This window comes from Camelus ferus, chromosome 1, assembly GCF_009834535.1.
Source record: "Camelus ferus isolate YT-003-E chromosome 1, BCGSAC_Cfer_1.0, whole genome shotgun sequence".
Classification (NCBI taxonomy): Eukaryota; Metazoa; Chordata; class Mammalia; order Artiodactyla; family Camelidae; genus Camelus; species Camelus ferus.
This window is the reverse complement of record NC_045696.1, coordinates 70,876,827-70,893,154: the sequence shown is the minus strand read 5'-3', so window position 1 is coordinate 70,893,154 and position 16,328 is coordinate 70,876,827. Positions and strand designations below refer to the sequence as shown.

Here is a 16,328-nt window from a genome sequence, read left to right as displayed (position 1 = left end):
ATACCTGTTATGGACTGAAAGTTTCAGTGGGCTAGACAGTGGCCAGTGGAGCCTTGGGGATGGGGCTACCTGGAGCTGCGGGTAAGTAACATGCCAAGCAGAGGCACAGAGACGGGGAGGTGAGGGGCAGAATGTTACAGACTGAATCTCTGTGTTCCCTTAAAATTCATATGTTGAAGCACTAACCCCTCAAAGGGGTAGTTGGAGGTGGGGCCTTTGGGAGGCAATTAGTTTTAGATGAGGTCATGTGGCTGGGGCCCCCATGATGGGATTCATGTCCTTACAAGAAGAAAGAGACCAGAACTCTCTCTCTGCCATGAGAGAACACAGAGAGAAGGTGGTATTCTGAAAACAAGGAATTAGGTCTTTGCCAGGAGCTGAATTGGCTGGCACCTTGGTTTTGGAAGTCCCAGACTCCAGAACTGGAGAAATAAGTACCTGCTGTTTCGACTACTCGGTCTGTGGTGTTTTTGTTACAGTGGCTGAAGCTAACTAATACCTTGACCCATTGGTTATTTAAGACTGTGCTGTTTCATTTCGACAAATCTGTGAATTTTCCAATTTTCCTGCTGTTGTGATTTCTAACTTCATCCCATTGTGATTGGAGACGACATTTGGTATGGTATCTGTCTTTCACAGTTCTGAGACTTGACTTGTGACCTAACACAGAGTCTGTCCTGGGGAATGTTCCATGCGCACCGGAGAAGAATGTGATTCTGTTCTTGTTGGGTAGTGTCCATATATGTTTGTTTTCAGGTGGAGGCCAGTGTAAGGGAAGACCTTCCAACCGACACAGGTTGCAGCACATGCAGATTTATTATTGCCTCGTGGACCCAGAGGTAGTAAATTTCATGGAGACCATATCAAGTCCAGGTGGAAGAATCACAGTGAAGACTCTAATTTTGGAGCAAAACCATAACCATGTGGGCAAGCGACCATCCATCCTCATTCTGAGAAACTGCTCTTAGTGTGTATTGGGCTCTTCTGGAGACTGAGCACTCTCCATATCAGACACCAGGTAACCACGTGATCTGAGTTTTTTCTAAGTCTGAAGTCAGGCATGCATGACAGTGCTCCACTATCAAACAGCTATGGTACAATAAGGCCAGGCTCGAGCATGACCTGAAAGCACAAATAAGTGATGTGAATGTGTTCCTCACATTTCCAGCATGCTTCCTCCTCCCTCTCCTCCCTCAGCCAACACCGAGGGCCATGTGTAGGGCTCTCTGTGACTACTTGATGAGGGGGACACTTTCAAGCTTGGTTCCAGATGGCACTATCAGGAAAGCACCAAGCAGTGCTGTAGTCCCACTCCAGAGGGTCCTAAAGATCAACAGAGCAAAGAAACATCTCCAGGGAGCAGAACTTTGAACAGAGCATTTTTTATTTTTTAATTTTCTACTTTTTCTGGAATGTCTCAAAGACCATTCAAATCCTGGGTAGTGGTTAATATCTGGTCATATGATCAATGACCTAGAAGAAATAAAATTAGAGGATTTATGACAAAAAAGTTTGGGGAAGAGTTAATAGCTCCAACTCTCAGAATGGACCCAGGATGTGTGTGTCTCATGTGAATGCTCAGCAAAATACTCTCACAGTGAAGGTGTTCAGTAACCAGGGACCAGGACAGCCCACTCTATGGATGGCGTTCCGCTACCTTCCCCTCCACTCCAGTGTATGCTCAGTGGGCTCATGTACCTGTGTGGCCATGGTGGCTGGGGTGGAGCTTATCTGTGGCCTTAACAATACAGATTTTGCCTCACAGAGGATGATGTATTTCCTTCTGCTCCTCAATATTAATTAAGGAAAGTGGTAAAGAATGATAAATAATAAGCCAAGAAAATGCTAAGTCTGCTGCAATAGTGAATGGCTATAAAAAATATTTTTTCCCATCCTAGCAACACTAGACCCTGAAGGTTCACAATTTTAGCATCAAAGGGGAGAATATACCCATCCAGGGACATGTTGATGATTTCATTGAACAGGAAGCTGAGGCAGTCACATGGATGTTTCAGGCTCCTCAAGGCACAAGGCAAACAGGCAAAAAAGGAGGCATATGGTGTTGGCTGTTGCAAGTGATTCTGATTAAAACAGGGATGTAGAATTGCTGCTACACAAGGAGATGGGGAGGAGGGATGCAGATGAAACTCAGGTGCTTCACTAGGTTGCCTTCCAATGGTAGTTAAAGGAAGATACTTGGTAGGTGAGACCACCAAAGGCTCTTTGATTCATTTATTCATTCAACTGTGCATACTGCTAATGCCAGGTCCTGATGATACAGTACTGAAGAGAGACAAGAAACAAATAAATACACAAGTAAACAAGAAAAATGGTAGAAGATGATAAAGGATAAGCTATCTCCCCTCAAAAAAAAAAAATTAAGCTATTGCAATAGTGAGTGACTCCTTCACATGAAGCTATCAAAGAAATAACATTTAAACCAAGATCAAATTGGCATTAAGGTCCAGCCTTTCAATATCCAACAACGTTTGGGTCACTCTATCGTATAAAGACCAAAGGAAGAGACAAATGAAAGCAAAGACCCATGTAAACCCATCTCCCCACTGACAATGTATGCTACTTCCAATCTTTCCAGTAATTTGTGTCTCCTCCCAACTAGAATCAGATTTTTGTTTTTACCATCAAGAACCTTGATAGGGGCACTCCAGGTAGTAAGGCAATGGGTAATTTGTCTTTCCTTTTTCTGCATTTTACAATGAGCAAGTATTTTTGTGTTCAGAAACCATCTGAAAATTTGAAATCAATGATGCCAACTATTTAAAGCATGGAGGAAAAGCTTGGATATCAAGACATCAAAATGTGGCAAGTTCTGTGAGTATATTTTAATTTTTTTAGTTTTTATTTTGTTTATTGAAGTATAGTCTGTTTACAATGTTGTGTTAATTTAAAAAAATTGGAGGGGGGTAATTATGTTTGTTTAGTTATTTATTTATTTTAATGGAGGTGCTGGACCTTGTGCATGGCAAGCACAGCACTCTGCCACTGAGCCACCCACTCCCCCCAAAATGGGGCGGATTCTGGATGGTAGCTCTTTGGGAAATATTAATTTGTGTCGAATTTTTGTTTTGTATTTTTTCAACTGTTCCATGAAGCTTTATTAATTTAATTTTATGATAAAATTAGCATTAAAACCTTTGTAAGAGCTCTCTTTAGTCATCAAAACATTTCTTTATTCATGTATATTTATGTGTACAATTATTTATAAGGATACATATGCAATACTGACAACTTTTTAAGACACCAAAAAGCACAGACGAATAAAAAGTAATATAACACAGCAAATGCCAATACAGAATGCACAAGTGTTAACATTTTGTCATGTTTGCTTCAGGGTTTAGAAAAATAAATTCAAATCTTTCCAAGTCCTTTCCCATACCTTTCTCCCTTCATAGGGAGAACCAATGTTATGAGCTTGGTGTGAAATCTTTCTTGTCATCCTGTTATTTTATATATGTTTGTATCTATCTCTCTTTGTCTTTCTCTGCCTCTCTCCATCTCTCTGTCTCTCTACCCCATCTGATCATTTTCCATGTATTTCTAGTTCTGCAGAAACAAGCAACAGAAGGAGCTATTTCTTGAACAAGGCACTGGTCATGCCTCAGTTAGAACCCATGTAAGTGAAGTTCCTTTGTAATGAAGTCAGTGCAGTCAAAAAAAAAAAAAAAAAAAAAAAACAGTGAAGGAGGAGGGGAATTCAAGAATCATGCAGAAATACAGTTGATGGGAACCATATGTCAGGGTGGCCATGTTCCAGTAAACTGGGAGAGTGCACAGATGTGTTGGACCTGAATTCCTCTACTCCCAACTCCTATTTTGTCCATAGGGTAACTAAAGGTAAACAGGACTAACCTTTATCACTACCCCCCACACCAAAAGTAGCCATGAGTCTCCGGTGTGTCTGTCTCTCCCCGTTTCCCAAGCTGGTGGTTACTCATCGTGTGCTACTGTCTGAGATCTAGCTCTCAAAATGAGACAGTGCCTGATAACAATCACTTACACTTGTTGACTGATGGATTATCTTTGGCAGATGAGTTTCAGTCACTCTGACATCTCAGTCATTTTAAGTCTGTCATCTCCATTTGAAGAAGGAAAATCCTTAGCTTTGCCCACAACTAAAGGAATTTTTGACATCGGCCAGTAGGTGCTGAGATGTGTTTGCTGTGGGGAAGGGGTCCAGCCCCCACTGCATCCAACCCTGAAGTTCTGATTTATTGATCAGGGGTTGTTGGACTGGGACATTAATGTTTTAAAAATTTCCCCCGCAGACACAAAAGGACAAATACTGTGATTCCACTTACATGAGGTGTCTAGAGTAGTCAAAGTCATAGAGACAGAAGGTAGAATGGTGGTTGCCAGAGGGTGGGGAGGAGGGCGGTGGGGAGTTACTGTTAAATGGGGACAGAGTCTCTATGGGAAGATGAAAGAGTTCTGGAGAGGGCTAGTGGTGATGGTTACACAACAGTGTGAATGCACTTAATGCCACTGAACTGTATACTTAAAAATGATTAAAATGATACCTTTTATGTTATCTATTTTTTATCACAATTTTTTTAAAAAGTGAAAAATAACTCACCCCAGTGATTATAATTTGCAGTCAGGTTGAGAACCGCCTTATGGTAGCTGGGGTTACTGTTGGAAGGGCCGGTCCTGCCCTCTCGCTGGAGTCAGCCCCCTACTCCCTGGAGAAGCTCAACTATTGCTGCTCCTGAGGGGGAGGTGGGGTGGGGGAGAGGGCAAAGAAGTTTCACTTGTTCTTTAAGATTTGGTCTGTCTTCTGCCCAAGACTCGTCCTGGAGACCCTCTCCATGCCTCCTGCAGCACTTCTACCTCCAATAACAACATTTCTCTATATACAATAGCCAGGACATGGAAAGAATCTGAATGTCCATCAACAGATGTCTGGATAAAGAAGATGTGGTGTATTTATACAATAGAATACTACTAAGCCTTAAAAAAGAATAAAATAATACCATTTGCAGCAACGTGGATGCACCTGGAGATCGTCATTCTAAGTGAAGTAAACCAGAAAGAGAAAGAAATATACCATATGAGATCACTCATATGTGGAATCTAGAAAAAAGAAGACACTAATGAACTTATCTACAAAACAGACTCATAGACATAGTAAACAATCTTATGGTTACCAGAGGGAAAGGGAATGGGAAGGAATAAATTTGGAGTTTGAGATTTGCAAATATTAACTGGTATATATAAACTAGATAAACAAGTTTCTTCTGTATAGCACAGAGAACTATATTCAATATCTTACAGTAACCTATAATGAAAAAGAATATGACAATGAATATGTATGACTGAAACATTATGCTGTACACCAGAAATTGACACATTATAAACTGACTATACTTCAATTAAACAAAACAAAACATTTCTACATAGGTGGATGGATGGTGACCTCTCTCCCTTTCCATATCTGTGGCTGGAGCCTCCTTCCTCCTCTCTTTCTAGACTTGGATGGGCTTGGTTTGCTTCAGCTCCATAACCTGACTCAAGCAGGTATAATTCACACAGGAATGAACCATCCAGTTAACGTCAAATAGGGATGTCCACGCATGGTTCTTTGTATCTCCTCTAATGAAACACTGTGCTTATTAGTTTGTGACCCAGATGCTAATGGAGCATCACCCTATCTTTTCAAATGTAGATGAAGTTAGCTCAGCGTCTATCCCACACTCTGGGAAGTCCAACTCTCTGTCCAAGGCTTTTGAGCATTCCAAGGCTGAGGTTTCCCTCCCACCAGACGCCGAGTGTCTGAGTCTGTTCTAAACACATTCTGCAGCAGCGCCATTTGGTGTGTGTTTGCAGTGACCCAGAGGAGAGACTTGGTGCCTTTTCATTGATTCCCACCTCTACCCATTAGAAAGCAAAATGAAAAATGCTTGCAAAATGCATTATCTATGCAGCAGAATTTACTACACGTGTGAGGGTGATGGTGATTGGGGATTATATCATCCCAAAGCAAAACTCCCAATATTAGGTATTACATATTTCTGCTTTTAAAAGTCCCTTAGTAATATCTTATGATTCTGTTCATATTAAGTCCCCAAACTGGCTAAACTAACTAAGGTGTTAGAAGTCAGGAGAAGGTGAACATGAGCGGGAGTGACTGGGAGGAACTGGGAGGGGCTTCTGGGATTCTGTTACATTTCTATTTCTTGATCGGATGCTGGTTACACAGGTGATTTGGGGAAAAGTGACTGAGCTGCATTCTTGAAATTTATGAACTTGTCTGTATTTTTGTTATGCTTGAATAAAAAGTTTTACATAAAAAATAAAGAACGCAGAAGAAGCCCATGAGGAACCTGGTGTCCAGGCATGTTGCTCGACCCTCTCTCTCCATCCAGACCTTTTCCGGATCAGTAGAGGGTATTCCTCCAATCACCCAGCACACTTTCTGGGAGTCAGCTTTTGGTTTCGACCAGTTAACAGTGTTTTCGAAAAAGACCAAGAGAAATGCAGACACACAACCCTCTTGTCAAGGATGAGCCTGTACCGGGACAGCCCCTCACATACCCTTCTTCCCAAACATCCTTGTCACAGTCGTTCCAGTGAGAACTGGAAAGACCCACTGGTCCACCCTGATTCCCCCAACTCCTCCATCTCAGCCCAACCTCTGGAATCCCCAAACCTCCAGAGAGGCCAGGAAGCCACTTTCGCACAGCAAGACAGACTGACAGACAGGTCCTGAAGCCATCCCACAAGCTCAACAGCCCCAGGAAATAAGAACATGGTTCAGAGGTTAGGAAATCAAACTGTGGCTCTCAGGACACTTGAGTTGGCCCACCTGTGGGCATCCTCAGGGGACAGTTCTGAGCCTGGAAGCTCCCTCCTGTAGCAGAGCCTCTGCCCTGAGCTTCCTGGGCTCCACCTCTGGGGCCCACCGGGCATGGTGGGCTGGTCCCTGCCCTTTGATAGGAGGGGCAACCATGGTGCCAGAGGCTGCAGATGGTGCTCACAAGATAGCCCCTCAGGCTAGGTGCCATCAGAAGGTGGAGAGGAAGCTCAGGGTCCCCAGCAAATTGGGGGGCGCATTGTCCCACACAGTTGCAGCAGCTGGTAGCTAATGGGCTGTCCATGCCTTGAACACCTACACCGAAGGCCAAGGCCTTGGCAGCCCAACCCATCTTCACGTGCTGCTGTGCCGGCCCAGCCTGGTTCATTACAGCCACCACACACTTAGCAGGAAGAATGCCAAACCCTGTAACTGGCTGCCCCGTTGTGCAGTAGGACCAGCTCCTCTGCCTCCTCCTAATCCACCGTTATCATCTGCATTATCCTTGAAAACCAGAAGAGCCTATCAAGGCTGATATTAAGGAGGAATATCTTCCCCTGCCTCTTCCGGAGGCACCTGCTGCCACCACCTCTGCCTTCACACCCCTTTGTAGGACCTAGACCCAGCAGGGCAGGGACACCAGCACTGGGGAGAAGAGCCCAGGACCCTTCACAGGGAATGACTGCCCCTTCCCTCCCATCGGGAGGAGCATGATGACAGCCTAACCATTGGTGAACAGGTAGGCTCACCTCTCAGGTAGGTGTTCCCGGGGGACAGGGGCAAAGCCTCAGTAATACCGTTTTGCTTCCTGGGCTTCCACTGATGCCTCTGTCCTGCCCGGGCATTAAGCTAATCCGTGAGAATGCTACACGACCTGACACTTGTGTTCGTTATTACAACCGTGCTACCAGCACCCCAGGTTTCACCAGCCTGGGACGACAAGTCCAGTCTGATTAACACAAGTGTTCAAGTATTAGTGGCTCTTTGCCACCGACATTTGCAATGTCACAGAGGGTCTTAGAATCTTACAGAGTTTCTCTTCTGCGCTGAGAGAGACGATGGAGTCTCGTCCGCCAAGACTCAGCTCTGGTTGTTGCTCTGTCAGCATGTTGCTGGCCAGGTGCAGACGTACGGCCCGTTCTGCGTGCTGGCCCTCAGCAGCCGCCTGGGAAGCTGCGGCCGGCTGGCCTGGAGCCCTCCCGCCCCATTTTGGCCTGCGGTGCTGCCATCACCGTGGGGAGCCCACACTTGGTGCTGGCTGAGCTGGGTCTCTGGGGCTGGGACTCCACAGGCAATGCCCTCAATAACTAGGAGGGGCCCTAGTCTTGCTTGGTTTAGCTCTCTGACAAGTCTCCCCAAGGAATGATGCTCTTGCCAAGTGAGACGGAAACAGCTCTTTCTCCACTGGAGAGGGGACCCCACAGGAAGATTCTTTGAGCTCTGCAGGGCTCTACTGTCCTGTGAGACCACTCTCCTAGGTCCTCCAGCTAGACTCTCTCTCAAGTATACCACCCGCAGCTATGGGAAGTTGGGTCTAAGTCACTTGGACCCTCAGGGTTTGAGGATGAGTGGGATTTGTAATATGAGATGCCTTCCTCTTTTGTAGCAAATATCCTCTTCAGTGTCTCACTGTTCCTTCTTACAATGGCTCTTATTGTGGACCCCAGGGTATGCATCATCTCTGAACCCTGACTGTCAACAAAATTCAAGTTCTGTTTTTCCAGGCATACCTCACATCCACACTGTTCAGGGAACACAGACATGTACAGGAGAGGAGGAGCTTAGTGGACATACTTTTTCTGTCTGCTCAGAATCTGAAGCCGCTTCCTCTATTTAAGGAACTCCACACCTGATAGACAGGTGGGAGGCAGAGCCCAGCTCCCTCACAGAAGCTGGAAATGCCAGGTTCATCCTCTGCGGCCTCCCTGGGAGTGAGTTTAGGTGCTACACACCTGCCCTGGACTCTTCCTTGGCTCTTAGTTCTCCAAATGGTTTCTTTAGTAAACCCCCTTTCTGATTAAATCTGCTAAAGATAGTTTTCATGGTTTGTCACTAAGAACCCTGCCTGAGGTGAGGGGTTTCATCTCTATCTGAGCCCAGCTCCACCCTATTAGATAAATTTATGCTTCCCTGTCTCTTTTCCTTCCTTCCTTCCTTCCCCTCCCTTTCTGCTCTCCTTTCTATTATGAGTGGGCTCTTTTCTTCTAGTCTCTCTCTCTTGAGCTCATCTTAGAATTGATCCAGTGTGGCTGCCTCAGACCCCGAGTGGCCTCTCTGAAGTCCTTTAGCTCAGTGGCCTTTCTGAGCCTCACTGGGGCCAGAACCAGGCCCTGCTGAGCTCCAACCATGCAAGGCCCTTGGCACTGTTATGTAAGCCTTTCTTTGGGGGCGATTCAGCCCCTAAAGCCCCTCAGCTTGGTCTTTTGCACACCTGCGGAAGTGAGACATGTGTGGGTTTGGGCAGGGACTGACACAGGAAGCAGAGCTGGGGGCCTTTCCCCATGGTTGGCCTGCCTGGCTATGGAAACTTAATCAACAAGGGGGCACCACAAATCTAAGAGGAAAGGATGGATTATTTAGTAGGTGGTAAGAAAAGAGACTTAATCCATGGAGGAAAATGATTAATTTATTTAATGATTTGATTACATAAAATGAAGGACTTCTGTTTTAAAAGGACATTATGGGAAAGTTAATAGGCAATGTGGAATTGAAGAGGATATTTGCAACGTCTAAAACTGACAAGGTATTAAAATCATTCTAGACTACACAAAGAAATGCTAGTGATCAAAACAGAAAAAAGCCAGCAACTTCAGTAGAAAAAATGGGCAAAGGACATGGACAGGCAAACAACAGAAAAGAAACCAAGAAGCTAGTAAGCATATGACAAGATGCTCAAAATCACTGATGGTCAGAAAAAAGCAAATTCGGTCCTCCATGAGATATCGTTTGGCACCTATTAGGCTGGCAACCATTAGAAAGCTGGGTGATGCTAAGCTGGAGGGGATTTGGTCACGTAGAAATCAATCATGTGTCCCTGATGGATGTGCAGACAGGTGCAGCCATTCTGGAAAGGAGACTGGTTTTACTCAGTCAAATTGAGTCCTACATATGCACCCTCTGTGACCTAGGAATCCTGCTTCTGGATATATATCCCAGGAAAGTCCTCATATAGACTCATCAGTGAACTCTCATAAAGATGTTCATCACAGTGTGTTTCCATAGTGGCCAGCAATTGAAGGCCAGGAGTTAAAGGCAAGCTGAGTGTTCATTTCTACAGAGTGGAGCACGTGCACGTGATAGGATATTATGCAGAGGTTAGACATCAAGCTAAATGTTGCACAGAACACGGTTGAATGTTAAGAGCACAGAGAAAAGGAAACAGAATAAGATATATTGAATAGCATCTTTCACAAACATTTAAAAATATGTATACAGATAAATCAACAATGCACATTTTGCAAGAACACATTCAAATAAAGATGCCCATTAACACAGTAAAACAATGACTTGTGGAGAGAGGGAAATGAGAGTAGGGATAAAAGAGAATAAGTTAATTAATAAAATCACTAAAGGACTTTGTGCAGACCAAGGATAATAATATGGCATGGACTGAGCAATAGGAATTCTCCAAGCCTCTTCAACCAAGGCAAACAAAACGAAATAGAAACAAACCATAAAAGGGAAGGCACGACGTGCACATAAAATGTTGATTATACAAGATTGTGATGAGGGCTTCATGCCTGGTACTGAGAAAGGGCTGCAGGACATGAGGCAGGGAGAGGCCTTGTCTGTGTTGGGGGAATCAGAGGAGGCTTCAAGGGGAAGGCACCATGTTTGAGTTAAGGTTACCTACCTAAGAACAGGCCCCTATCCCAGGTGGCTCACATCAGAGAGGTCTGCTCATGTCATAGAGCCTGTCCACCCACTTATACAGATAGGATCAAACCCTATCAGATTACCACACTGGAAGCCCAGTACTCACACCAGTGATGCTGATGTGTCCTGATGGATGGTCAGGGAGAGAGGAAGATGGCCTCCTGGCCTCTAGTGGACCCAGGCTTATAGATTCGGCCGTCACTAGTGGCCAGCTGTAAATTGCTCTCTGTATTTTAATGCCCTCCTGTTAGCTCCATGTAAAGCTCAATGTGCATGAATATAAGGAAGGGTCTGGGTTCAGCCAGTAGATAAGTGGTACCAGGGGCATGAGAGAATCCCTGGCATCTGCTTCCAATAATGGTAGACCAAGGAATGAACCACCCTCCCTCTAAAGAAACTACAGAAGTTAGAGGAGAGAGCAAACCTCTTCCTAATAATACTGAAGACCTAACAGACGAAGAGGAATTAATACAGTAGAGCATGGAGGGGGTAAGACCCTAACCGAGTGAGCCTTTGCTCCTTATCTGAGATGTGTTCACCCGATGAGAGAAGGCAGCTAACAGGCCAGGCTTCTTGGGTGAATGGAAGGGGTGACATTGCATTCCACAGCGTCCTGAAGATACACAAGAGTAACCTACTACCCCACCTCACTGACATTTTTACTCCGGGGCTGCCTGCCCATCCTCCGAATATAGAATGTAGAGCTGGAGGGACAGAGTTGGTGTTTGCCGTCCGCCATGGTGGAAACCTAGTGTATGCCCGCCCTCTGCTCTGCAGAGGAGACCCCGGAGGCCTGCAACTGGAAATGGGGCAGGGCCTGACTTTGTGGTGGTCTAGAATATTCTTAAGTCCTGTTCCTAAACCGAGTGCCCTCAAATGCTGGCAGAAGGAAAGGAAGGTCCTGTCTGGAAGAAGAGCTTAGATCTCACATTAATTCTCAAAATAGTCATTCAAATAAAATGTCCAGAAAGTGCAAAGGCACACAATGAATGTAAAATAAATTAAAAAAAAATATGTGGCAGACTCAAGAGAACTCATAAATCATCGAAACAGACCCTCTGGGATCCCAAATATTAGAGTTACTAGATACAACCTATAATGAAGCAATGCTTACTGTCCATGGAAATGGAAAGCAGGATTTAAAGTTTATTTAAGGATATGAAAATCTTGCAGATGTTTAAAAGAACCAACTAGATATTACAGAACTGAAAACTACAATTATCCAATAAAAATGCAATAGAGGGTTAACAACATATCATCAGTGGAAAGGAAGGTAAGTCAGAAGAAGCCATCCAGAATGAAGCCCAGAGAGGCATAAAGATGGAAGACACAGATTAGAAGATATTTGAAACAGCAGATACAGTGAGAAAATCCAATGCGTGTTTAGACAAGAGGGGAGGGAGAGAATGGAGCAAAGGCAGTATTTGAAAAGGTAATGGTTGAGAATTTTCCAGAATTGATGACATAAGCTAACCATCTGATTCAGAAAAGTCAAATGAGAGATTTGCACAGGGGATAGGAATCTCGGAGAGCCAGGCATTGGTTAAACCGAGGGTTCATTCCCTTCTGAGGAAGTTCTCTCTTCCTGACAAGGTGCGAAAGGACCTTAGGGAGCCAGTGGATTTTTTTTTTTTTAACAGAAGAGATTTTGGTTTTGTTTTTATTTATTTATTTTGTTTGCTTGTTTTTAAACATGAGAAAGGTTTGACCTTGTTCATAAGCCGAGGGAAGAAACCAGCTGAGAGTGAGAGGTTGAAGACACAGGAGAGAAGAGAGGTAATGCATGAAGCGTTTAGATGGGACCCCCACTATGGATAGTTACAGTAGCTGCCATTTATTGAGCATTACATGTCTGAGTCTGTTTCAAGAACTTATCACACCTCAATATTAATTCTTAAAATCTTTAACAATCAGTATTTCTATCCAGACATCCCTGATATGTTCACTGATGCTCAGAATGTCCAAAGGGGGAAAAAAGTGGCTGTATAGCTGGTGGCACTGATCAGATCTGACTTATCCCCAAACTGGTGTTCTTTCTGCTCTGCCAGGAGGTCTCCTATCTGTTTGAGATTGGATGGAAGATGAAAAGGATGCTTGTGGTAGAGGAGATGTTTAGAGAATATAGAGAAAAGATGAAGAACTTAAAGTATATATGGTCAGGCCACCCAAGATGGCTGTTCTCTTTCTCTCTGTACTTCCCCTGCTTGGCCAGCACCTGTTTCACCTACACCCTCCTCACCCGAATGACCTTCCTGCATACTTGCCTCAGGCCCCAGCTAATGATTGTTCTAACTTAGATGAGAACATCTCCACCTGATAGCTTATCAAAGGGGCGGTGAAGGGCTTGCCCTCTGCTAGTTTCCCTGGTATCCGATGAGCCAACCTGACGTCAATTCCCCCTCTAACTGGTAACCTCCCCCTGCCCTTGGGAAAGAGTGAAGACTGTTGCCCTGTCCTGCCCTGCCACCTGCCCACATGTGTTGGGGTGTCGCTCCAGGACCTTGCTTCAGACGTGTAAGCTCCCCCATCCGTTAAACCGCTGATGTCCCTCTTGCCCACTCCGGGCTCCTTCTTCGATCTTGAAGCTGGGCAAGCACAGAGCTTGTAGGTCTGCGGGGTGCAGCCCAACAACGTAGTTCAGGATCCAGACTTAGTTATTCCCAAGAAAATGGTAAGAGACATTATTTGTAGAGTTTGCAGGATGTGGGAATTTAACAGAGGAGTGGCTACCAAGGAAGAATCCACTGAGTGGGACGGAGAGGAAAGGAGCAGAGTTAAATGGAAGAAGAGGCCCGCAGAGGGCTCCAGGAGCCTGGAAGTCACAAACACATGGAAGTGCCAACCAGGTGCAGGGTGAACGGCATTAAGCAGAGAATGGAAGTTGAAGGGGTGGGAGATGCAAATACAGTGATTTACTCAGGTAGATGGCAGGATGGGGTGAAGACGGTGAGCCAAGAGCAAAACCCATCAGTGCCAGGGAAGAGGTGTCCCAGGGGCAATCCAAGGGCACTGAGAATAGGGGGAGGTTTGAGGAGAAACAGAATATTGCAGGGTCTCAAAGTATCTTGTGCCAAATATTCATTAACTACAAAGGGAAAAGCAGTGACTTTACAGTGGAGAAACCCAGCAGACCAAGTGATCTCAAGATGCTGTTTTATTAGAAGGGATAATCTGACAAAGTTCTCTGCTGCCTGGCAAGGAACAGTGAATAAACAATCGTTATTGTAGCCCTTTAGGTAATTAACAACATCCCCAATGACCTACAGTCCAACGATCTCCCCACCCTAATCCTACTTCAGTGCAAAATTGATCTGTGCCAAAATGCCATTGAGTCCCAAGGGATTAATGAATTGTCCCTGAGTAACAGCGATTAACACATATGCATTTGACAAGGATCTTCGGAAATAAATGGAGTGATTCTAACGACGGGGATTACGCATGGTGGAACAATGGGAGAACTGCTTTGGGATTGGGGTGAGAGGAATTTTTGGTCAAAACTGGACTAGGTACCCCTGCTGCCGTCCACGTTACGAACCCCCGCGTGCTCTCGATTTGATCCCTAACCCTGCTTCTTCTTGGGGTCTGCCCCCGACCCCGCCTCCTCCGCTCTGGTCTCCATTCGCGCGTATGTATGTTTGAGAGCGTGCCTGGACTCAGCTTCCTCTCCAGCCTTGGCGGGGCTCTGGGGACGGGGATGGGGTAGGGTGTCTGTGGGTTCTTTTACCCTGCATCTCCCGCACCAGGTGCAAAACCAGTGTAAGTGATGGTGGGATTCTGGAGCCCGGCGAACAGAAAGCCTTCCGGCGGCCTCTTCTGGGAAGCGCGCCACTGCCCTCCAGTGGGTGATCTCTGAACTTCCCGAGGTCCTGCTACTCTGCGCCGAGGTACCGACCCCGAATGCGGGAACCTGTGGGTGTTCCGCCCACCCCCAGCCTGCGGAGAGCGGGGCGCCGGGTAGGCCGGACACCGTGTGGACAGGTAGCTGGGACTTGGGTGGGGCGGGGCAGTGAATCGTGCAATCCTCGTGATGAGCCAGGTGTGAGTCAGCTCCCACTTGGGAAGGCAGGGAAGCCTCCTGTGTCCACTCCTTTGAGGCCTTCATTCTCTTTGACAGACAAGAAGGGAGGAGTGAATATGTATGTGTCATGCAGCGTCACATATTCCTGTGGAAACTCACTGCTTAAAGAGACTCAAAGCGATCACAGAGGTTCATGAGGAAACTGAAGAAAGGGAAAAGGATGGGGGATGGGGAGATGGACAGAGGGGAAAGTTAATACTTAAAGTGACTCTTGGGCAGGGTATGCTCAGTGGTTAGAGCGCGCGCTTAGCATCCACGAGGTCCTGGGTTCAATTCCTAGTATCTCCATTTAAATGAATAGATAAACAAACCTAATTACCTACCCCCCCCCAAATACAACAAATAAAATATTTTTAAAAAACAAAGTGACTCTTGAGACTTTGAACAGTTACTAGACCAGAAGACTAAAAATAGGGTATTAAACTTCCAAATCATTAGAGCTTTGAAAAAGGAGAAACCAAGAAAACTGTAGCAGTCCGTCAAGAATCAGGAACAAAATACCAAGGGAAAGGGAAATCCTGAAACTAAAAATATAAAAGAAAAAGTAGAAAACGTATGTCAGAGGTCATAATTACTGCAGATGAATTAAATTCCCCTACTTGAACCCTCCCCCACACACAAAAAGCCTACCACAGCCTACCTACCTTTGTCTGTTTATAAGACGCAGCTAAAACAAAACTACACTTAAGAGTTTGGAACAAAAGTTCAGTGGAGATGTACCAGGGAAAAGCTAACCATCACTACCCCTATCCCATCCATCCAGTCTGAGTTCTAGCTCCAAAATACATCTCATTTCTACCCATTCCTCTTCACCTACTGCCATTCCCTGAGTCAAACCATGGTGATTTCTCACCTGAGCTACAGCAGTAGCTTTCAAATTGGTCTCCATTTGCTCCTTTTGCCTTCTTCCCTGCAAAGCAGACAAAATATTCTTTTAAAAACATAAACCAGATTTTTAAATGTATTTTCTTCCAGTTTTACTGATATGTAATTGACATACAGCACTGTATAAGTTTAGGTGTACACCACAATGATTTGACTTACATACATCATGAAATGATCACCAGAATAAGTTTAATGAACATCCATCGACTCATAGAGATATAAATCAGATGTTAAAAAGCTAAATTTCTCCCCTACTCAAAGTACTTCAATGTCTTCTCATGGCACTTACAGGAAAAATTAGTCTCTTAGCTCTGGCCGGCAGGCCCCACCATACCCTATCCTATTTCCCACCACCCCTCCCTCCCAGCTGCCGCCACAATGGCCTTCTTGCTGTTCCTCAGATAGATCAGTTACCCCAGAAGAGACTGGAAAAGTAAAAGTAATACAGTATAGAAACAGAAGGACGCTTCCTAAATATGGCAAAGAATATTTACCAGATCAGTAGCAAATGTCTTACTAAAACAGTGAAACCTTCAAGCTATTTCCATTCATATTAAGCACAAGGAAGGCATACTCACCATGATCGTTATTAGTTAGCCTTATTTTAAAGGCCCTATGGCATTATTAAAATGAAATGAAATTATGAGAACAAATTCTGACAGCAGAAAAAAGTGATCT

The 16,328-nt window shown here is 44.9% G+C and overlaps 1 long non-coding RNA gene across 1 annotated transcript; it reads left to right on the top strand.

The window, feature by feature from the left end:
• Nucleotides 1–769: 769 nt before the first annotated feature.
• On the top strand, nucleotides 770–3,614 carry LOC116664640. The gene is made up of 3 exons (XR_004321158.1): nucleotides 770–1,018; nucleotides 2,741–2,832; nucleotides 3,563–3,614. It is a non-coding gene; the product is annotated as an uncharacterized LOC116664640 (long non-coding RNA).
• Nucleotides 3,615–16,328: the final 12,714 nt, after the last annotated feature.